Genomic DNA, 9,545 nt, shown 5'->3' with positions numbered 1-9,545 from the left:
GGTCCAGCAAGTATGTGCAGATACACTACAAATCTTTCATAGCACACATTATCAGTTTGATAACAGCTAGGAAGGATGTAGCATAGGGAACACCACTGGAGCTGGTGGTGCCACTCCGTGTCATCCTCTGACTCCTCAGAACTACCAGTTCCTGCCAAGCACTAAAGAGCATATGCAACATCCCCCAGCTAAATGCTACCTTGCTGTTTTTCAGCTGGTATGGCTGGGAAGAGGAGCCACACAGGGCCAAAGCTTCTTGTGACTCTTCAGGCCCAGGCTGAAAGGTGGCTGACCCCACACCATCTCCAACCAAGTCCTGTGTGACAATGGCACTAACCTGCTGGCCACTATTTAAGAGGTAAAATGCGCACACATACCTTGCATGGCACATGTCCTCAACCTGGTGGTGCAGCAGTTCCTCATAAATACCCTGGCTTTCCAATTGTTAACTATCTGAACTGACTGAAACCTAAGCCATCTTAATGAATTTGTAACCTGTTATATCCTTAATGAGGTTTAATAACTATTCGTCAGAAGAATGACTGACTCATTGATTTGAATGCATGGCTCCCTTTACCTTTTTATGATGTCATGATAATTTGAGTGAAACAAACCTTTGCTCCCAACTGTATATGATCTATTACATGGTATATGGTACCTTTCTGTCCACAATGCCTAAAGCAAAGGGGAAAAGCTGATGAGATGATTGTGTGGTGTGACAATATACAATCTCTTAGCCTGTTTCTGTTAGGGAAGTTTTTATATAAACTTGCAGGGTTATTCACTAAAGGGTGAAGAGTTTGGAGAAGGCAGGAGAAGAGAACAATCTAGGACAAAATATCTGATTTGGAAACATTCTCCAATTCAGCTCACTTTCCAGTTCAGCTATGTTGTCCTAGATTGTTCACTTCTCCTGCCTTCTTCAAACTCTTCCCCCTTTTGTGAATAAACCCTTTGATATTAGTGTATAAAGGAGTGTATTAGTGTTCTAGAGAGTAGAGAGTTTATTCTTGATCTGATGAATTCTGATCTCTCCACATATCCACCATACCATTATGAAAAAAGAGTCTATTGCTAATTTCAGAGGATAATGCAATAAAGAACACAATGAAATACATTTATCCAGAGTATGATCTAGAGCTAAATTAATTCATTAAACATCATCAGTAAATCAGTAAATCAGTAATAAGGATTTGGCCAACATTCTGGGCAAAACAGGATCTAGAAAAATCTGAACAATTGAAAACTGTCCCAAGACCATGAAATATCTCCAATCCCTGTCTCTGATAATATTACTTAATAAGACGCTGTGTTCATTTCAAGCATCCAATAAAGAGCAAGGTTACATTTTTTTTTCCTCTGCACAAGATTGGGTTTTCAAAATAAACGCAGCTTTACCTTTGCTAACTTAACAGTCTCTACTCATTTAGTAAATCAACCCTAATGCACTTTCTATATTTTCCTTTCTAGGAACACCAGCAAAATGAAGTCAAGGATACTGTTTTCTTTTTAGACATTTATTTCCTGCAATAGCAGAATAGCAGCATATGTTTTTGTCATAGGTTGGGAGGTTTTATTATTTAGATTGGACCACTAAAGCACATGTATAAAATGATATTTTGTAGAGTGAGTCATAGCGTAAAGTAGCCTATACCTCAAACTTTTTGATCGTCTTTTGAGTTCTAAATGGACTCCTGGATTTCAAGATCTGCCAACTGGGAATCAGTCCTACAGGTGGGCAGGAGAATTAGGAGGAGAAAAAAATACTAGCAGTAGAAGAAAAAAAGGAAAATAATGAGAAACATTAAAAGAAAAACATATAAAGAAACCTTTATAGAGAAAAAAACAAATTACAAACAACAAATTATTAAACAAACACTAGCAGGATGGAGTAGTCCCCAAGTAAGCCAGCAGATACGAGTCTATATAAATGAGGTATAACTAAAAATGAAATAAATTCAATTTTGTTGTCTATAATAGTTTGGAATATCTATTAATTTTTCTGCTTTTGTACAGGTAAATGGAAACAGTAAAATTGAATAGAAACTGTATATAATTGTAAAACTGGATCATCAGATTGTGTCCTTTTTGGATATTTTAGTTTAGCAGTTGTCATTGATTTCTACTTCACAATTGACTTCATTTTAAATGTCTCCTGGCCTGACTCAACTTCTGTATTTTCCACAGGGATTCACTTATCTTTAATTGCGCTGGCAGGATAAAGTCAGCAATATTTCCTTCTGTAGGGTTGAGTCGCTCTTCTCAGTGACAAAGTAGTATCTGGTTTAACTATTAACCACAACTTCTGTGAAGCATACATATTAGAGTATGCAAAGATTCCTTCCCAGTGATTTCAGGATATCAGAGACCAGATTTGTTAACCAACACCTTGACTGAGTAGGAAAGGGTTAAAACCCCTATCAAGTTACTTTTTGCTGTCTGTGTCCCACTGAGGAGATTTCCTTTAGCATCTGTCCTGAGGAAGCAACAAAAAATGAGAGGAAGTGAGGGGAATTCCCTTCATAAATAGTTGTTACAAGATTTGTTCCCAGTGGATTTCCCTTAACGTTTTTGAAAGGTACATTTATCACACGTAACAGCGTTTCTCAATATTTCAATTTCAGTCATGGCACCCAATAAAAGTATGCAAAATCTCAAGGCACCCTCGTCTAAAATGTAAAAAATTTAAATGTAAAAATTTAGGGGTCTGGTATGGATTTTAAGGGGGCCCTACACAAAAAACACAAATAATGGGTTTCCCCTTTACATTAAAGTACTCATCAAATCTGGAGCCCTCCTCTTTCACATCAGAGTCCACTATTACATTAGAATCCTCTTCACATAAGAGCCCCTTCTTTCACTTGAGAGCCCCCCTTAACATCAGGACCCCTCCCTCTTCACCCCTTCACATTCAGGAGCCCGCTTCCACATCATCAGCCTGCATTATGGAAAGGCATGACTGTGACAAAGTTTGAGGTACCCCTGAGGAAGCCAGAAGGTTGAGTGAGGCAGACATATAATATTCCCCTGCTAACCAGCACTAAGCCTTTTCTTTAGAAACTGGCAATCTGCTTAGAACTAGCAACTAGTTACTTTAGAAAACCAACAACATAGAGAAGAGAGGATGGATGGATATCAAAGTCTGTATAATGTCTTTAAAATAGAGTCAGTAAGGTATCTGCACACAGTCCTGCAATGTAATAATAATAGAGTGTACCTAGAAATTCCTATTCTTCTGGAGACTCCTACCTACATATATTCTATAAGGAGGATTAACTGAAAGCTTTCATATCTATACTAAACACATGGCTACACAGTGTAGCAATCAATACCAATTCTATGGTCCTATGATTTACTGTACTAGGATAAGACAGGATTGCCAATGTAAAGGCTACGTAATAGTGTGCAGCTGTGGTTGAAGCATTCACACACTTTTCTGCTATGTAGGAGCAACATTCACCCTTAAAAAAAACAAAAAACCTTCTCAAAAGGCATAACTTATTTTAGATGATGTGTTACATACTCAGCTGGGAAACAAAGAGTGTTGCTACCAAGTGTTCATGATTAGCAGTAAGCAGCCAATCTGGAAGCTGTAGGAAAAGGACAGCTAGTGAGTCACCATAAAAATATCTGATGGGGCGGGGAAGTTCTTTTACTACAATGGGGATGGAACATTACTTCTACAGAAAGCGCTTTCTAGGGGCACAAGAAGGGAAACAGACAACCCCTGCAAAAAAATAAAATGACAAATGTTTATTTCCTTGTCTATGTTTTTGGCTTGAAAGAGACTTTAAGTACGTTATAACACAACTTGCAGAACCCTCCCTAATGCACGATCTAAGGGGAGGATACAGAAGTAAATGCTTTGTACATTAGAATTAACCCTTTATTAAGAAGCAATGCAAGATCCAAGGATAGTTATATATTTATTTTGCTGTAAATACGGAAAGATAGATCCTGTTCATAAAGACTAGTGTCAAGTTTATGTAAAGTCTAAAACGTTTTCTTGTTTTCGATAGTGTGTAAGGTAGATTTTTATTGCTGTCTGTCACTGGTGGGAAGATTCACCCTCTCTGTTTGTCACCAAAACAGAACTATAGGGGACATATTCCAATAGGGACACCTATTATAATGACAACAGTCTAAGAAGGATTTTCCATCCCTTTGGAGAGATTTCTTCTCACTTTCTGTTGTGTATCTGGGAGAATCAAAGAAAAATTTCCACACAGACGCCCCCCTCCCCCCCAAAAAAAGGGTTTTAACTATTCCCTACTTTATCCATGAGTATACTAATCAGTAGGGTTGGGCTCGATGTTCGAGCCGAACGTGAGTTTGACTCGAACATCGGCAGTTCGTGTGTTTAGCGAACACATGAACTGTCAGGGTGTTCAGCTGGCTATTCGCCAGCCGCGCACCCCCGCACAAGGTACGTGAGCCCTGGCAAGGCTTTGCCCAATCAGAGAACAGTGAGAGCCATGACTGGGCAAAGTCTCTGCCCAACCATGGCTCACCCTGTTACAACTAGCAAATGTTTATATGTTACCGGCATCTGTCAAAATGCCATTTTGTGGTGGGTGTTTGTCGCAGCGACTGGACGGCAGCCGTCTGGGTTTTTAAAAATTATTATTTCTGTTTATTTTTTATTGTTCTATTTTGTCGAGTCGTCGTTGTGGTGGACAATGCTGGACTTCGAGATTGACGTTGGATTACATCGGTGGATCCATTTTTTTTTTTAAATAAAAGACTTGTCAAAAACATGCCTTTTGTTGTTTTCCTTCCAAATAAAGGATTTTTTTAAAAGTCTGGCCTCTTTTTAAAAATGATATTTAACCCTTTCCTGAATGGGTAGGGGTACCCCTTACTCATTCACAAGGGGGAAGGCATCTGGATGCCCCTTTATTAAAGCAGTACCCTGATGTGAATAAGCCCCCTGCCCGCACCCCCACAACCAACACCCCAGGGCTTGTGGGGAAGAGGCCCTTGTCCCCATCAGCACGGGGGCAAGGTGCTTTTCTGACGGGGTTTTCTGATTGGCCACAAAACAGTCACGTGTTCGATTTAGTTTCATTTTGAAAGAAATTCAGATGATCCGAAAATTCATTTGAAGGACATTCGGATTCGTTTGCAATCGGTCTCATTGGAATTCGGACATTCGGATGCATCCGAATGTCTGAATTCACAAAATTTCATCCAAATTTGCATTGGGAGCAAAACAAAATTTACATGTCTACTAACCTATGTAAACCCTAAGGCTGAGTTTTAAAAAAATAACATGGCTTTTGGTACTAAGAATCCTCTTCCAATTCTTCCAATTCTTCCTTAATCTTATGCATTGAAGACTTGGATAAATTATACCAGATCCTCAGTTTAAAAACTGCTATATTAGCCAACTAGTTTGCAAGTCTTTCTGAAGTGGAAATTGAGGTGAAAGGAATAGATGTTCCATCATATGCAGGGTGCTTTGATGTTTAGCAACAGGTTCACTTTATCTCACTTTAAGTTTAGTAATCCAGCTCTAGATGTTACTTGATTGTTTCAGTTCAGTGGTAGAATCCAAGATTAAATTATTATAATAGTCTACTACGTTTTTATTACTATGTACCTAATGTGACTTTTGTGTAGACATATATTTTTGTGTTGCCTTGGTAGCAATATGAAGTAGTTCTTGCTTTGTTTAAAAGCATTACATGTGTCACTATGTACAATTTTCCAGTTGAGAAAGGGTGGGGACCACCCAAAACTGTCACCAGTTAATTGCCATTTTGTAAGCTATTCATTCTGGGCTCAAGGATGCATGTTTCAAGCTTCCAGCTGCTCCACCCCCAGAATATTTTAAAATAAATAATTGATAACATGACTGCAAAAATTATAATTTTCAAAATAAGACAACTGCCTGTATATATAAAAAAGAAAAGTACCTACAAGTGTAATGCTTTTAAAGATTGGATAAAATATGAACTATCTATACCTACCCATACTTTATTCAGGACAATAATAGAACCAGGAGTAAAGCTAGTCACTTTGTCAACCATGTTCAAATCAATTAAACACTTTAAAATTCAAAGTCATTGACCTGGAACTTCATAACATAAATAGATTGTCCCAAAACCTGGGTGATCCCAGTTAGGAGGAAATTAAATAGGTGGGCACCCAAAATTTCAATATTATAGTATGCAAGTCATAGAGAGATTTAAACCTTTAAAGTATTGTGAACTTTCCCCATTACAAAACTCTCCCAATAACCCCGAAGTTAATATATAACACATACCATCTTGTTTTTACATTGAATTTCTGGTTCCTGGGACCAGGTTTTTGATTTGATAAAAAGTATTTGTAAACCCTCCCAAAATGCCTCCTGTTTCCCAATTTGTCCACAAACCAGCAATATGGGGCAGCAGTTTCACTAATCTCCAAATTGTTTACGTATCCCACTAGCTGCCAGTATTTTTAGTACATAAAGATACCATACCTCTAACCAATGTTTAAATTAACTTCTTCAGATTTTTATACAGTAATAACTTGATAGCCTTCAACAAAAGAAAGCTACTGCTAAACCTGTTCAATGGAGGCTATTCATGCTTATTAGGTTTACTGATATATCAATCAGCTTATGCCTTTGTTTCAATACACCTCCTATTATCCCACTAAACAATTAAAAGGAATCCTGGCCAGACTAGCACTCTCTAGGGACTAGGGATCAAGAAACCAAGAAAGGGCGCAAAGAACACTGGCTAGCTAAAGAAGTTATAATGGAGACTAAAGGTGGTGGCACTTACGCGTGATTGCCAGGATCTGGAGATGGACGGCCGGTATGGAGGATCGGGGCACTCGTGGTGTGGTTCCGACTGTAGTTGATGTGCTGATCCGAGAGGTACATCCACAGGAGGGTGTAGACAAGAAGAGGGGACTTCGTCCGAAGTGCCGTTGGGGGTCTGTGCGGTGTGGAGGAGAGGCAGGGAGATCGCTGTGGTGTCGGCAATGGACAGCGGGCAATGGACAGGGCTGTGGCAGCCACAGCTGTGTGTGTCAGCGAGCGGTCACTGTCAGGTCTGCTGGGGACAGTGTACGGAAGCAGCTGACAGATGCCGAAGGTCGAATCAAATGGTGAGATGGAGAGGGATCAAATCGGACAGGAGCCGGGCAATGGACAGGGCTGTAGCAGCCGTAGCTGTGTGTGTCAGCGAGCGGTCACTGTCAGGTCTGCTGGGGACGGTGTACGGAAGCAGCTGTCAGATGCCGAAGGTCGAGTTAATGGTGAGATGGAGAGGGATCAAAGCGGACAAGAGCGGACAAGAGCGACGCGTTTCGAGGTACTACCTCTTTTTCAAGCTCGGGTAAAGCAGTAACTCATCATCTCCAGATCCTGGCAATCACGCGTAAGTGCCACCACCTTTAGTCTCCATTATAACTTCTTTAGCTAGCCAGTGTTCTTTGCGCCCTTTCTTGGTTTCTTGATTATTTGCATTCATAGGTTCTCCTCCTGTTTCCCAGGGCTGCATACATGCCTCCAAGCTAACTCTTTGCCCATCCGAGAGCGCTGTTTATAGGTTTTTTCTGTCTCTAGGGACTAGGGAAATCTCTCAATCTCAATTCAAATTGACAGGGTTTTAACTAGAGATGCCCCGATACCGGTTTTTCGGTATGAGTAGTGATATCTTTTTCTCGGTACTCGCCTATACCGAATACCCATACTGGAAGTCCCATGAAGGAAGCCAGGCAGTGTGTAATTACTTGCCTCCTGGCTTCCTGAGTAGCCTGGGAAGCCGGGTGGCGTGTAAAGACTCGCAAACCGGCTTCCCGTGTAAAGACTCGCAAACCTGCTTCCTTCATGGGAAGTCCCATGAAGGAAGCCAGGCGGTGTGTAATGACTTGCCTCCTGGCTTCCCGATTAGCAGGGAAGCCGTCTCCATGCTTCATCGTCTTGGAATGCTGATGCCTTAGGATTTCCCTTCACTGGAACTAAGGGGCCAAGCCCAACCCCTGAAAAACAACCCTCCCACACCATAATCCCCCTTCCACCAAACTTAACAGTTGGCACAATGTAGTCAGATAAGTACCGTTCTGGCAACGGCCAAACCCAGACACGTCCATCGGACTGCCAGACAGAGCAGCGTGATTCATCACTCCAGAGAACACGTCTCCACTTCTCTAGAGTCCAGTGGCGGTGTGCTTTACACCACTGCATCTGACGCTTTGCATTGCACTTGGTGATGTAAGGCTTGGATGCAGCTGCTCGGCCATGGAAACCTATTCTATGAAGCTCTCTACGCACTGTTGTTGTGCCAATCTGAAGGCCGCATGATGTTTGGAGGTCTGTAGCTATTGACTCTGCAGACAGTTGGCGACTTCTGTGCACTGTGCGCTTCAGCATACGCTGGCCCTGCCCTTTCATTTTACGTGGCCTACCACTTCATGGCTGAGTTGCTGTTGTTCCCAGTTGCTTCCACTTTGTTATAATACCACTAACATGTGACTGTGGAATATTTAGTAGCAAGGAAATGTCACGGATGGACTTATTGCACAGGTGGCAACCTATCACACTAACACGCTTGAATTCACTGAGCTCCTGAGAGTGACCCATTCTTTCACAAATGTTTGTAGAAGCAGGCTGCATGATTGTATACACCTGTGGCCATGGAGGTGATTGGAACACCTGAATCCAATGATTTGGAGGGGTGTCCTAATAATTTTGGCAATATAGTGTATATATCAGAGAAAGGATAGTTGTGGCACCAATTATTATGTGATTCAATGATATACTGTATGTGTATGTTAAATGGTTTAATAGGTTCTGTAAATAAATAAGTATGACTTTTACAACATGGTATGACTATAAATGTAATGCTCTGCAATATACATTTATATATGGGTGTAAATAACCCTCAGGGGCTCAATAGTTTCTATATGTATCATCAAATACTTTCTCTGCATTTTACTCTCAGGAAAAATAAGGATACAGCTCTATTTCCATAGCTAGATTCATGAGTTATTATTGAGAGAAACAGGCACATGCATGTTCAGCTACACTGTGTACAAAGCCATGGACTATAGAAGCACACAATGTAAATGTCTTTTTTTTTACAGTGTATTAAAGTAGTATTAAACGCTCAATCTTTCTTCAATAATGAATCCAGATCAAACATATATACATTGCTCAGCAAAGTATTTTGTGCCCATACTCTTACAGTCATCATGTTTCCAAAAGCTGGCTACAACTCTCTGAGCTCCACTCACTTCCCTGAACTTTCCTTTCCAGTACAAGATCACAAGGGACAGTCTCCAGCAGCTGTCCATCTATTAGCTCAGAGAAGGGTGGATAAAGGAAGGAGGAGAGGGGGGAGGGGGGGGGATTTGGTTGCCTTGCTGTGCCTGTGTGTTAATGGAGAATCACACACACAGCTTATTGGCACACACAAAGATGGCTCCTTAGGACCCTGCAAGGGAAAGGATCCACCCTTAAACTGGAGGCCAGGGCATTAGAACATGTAGCAAATTAGATAGAGGCTGCCTCATTTCCTGGCTGGAGAACATCCATCATCACCAAG

Source organism: Nanorana parkeri, unplaced genomic scaffold, assembly GCF_000935625.1.
Source record: "Nanorana parkeri isolate BGI_ZX_2015 unplaced genomic scaffold, ASM93562v1 scaffold224, whole genome shotgun sequence".
NCBI lineage: Eukaryota > Metazoa > Chordata > Amphibia > Anura > Dicroglossidae > Nanorana > Nanorana parkeri.
The sequence above is the reverse complement of the archived record's forward strand: the minus strand, read 5'-3'. Positions refer to the sequence as shown.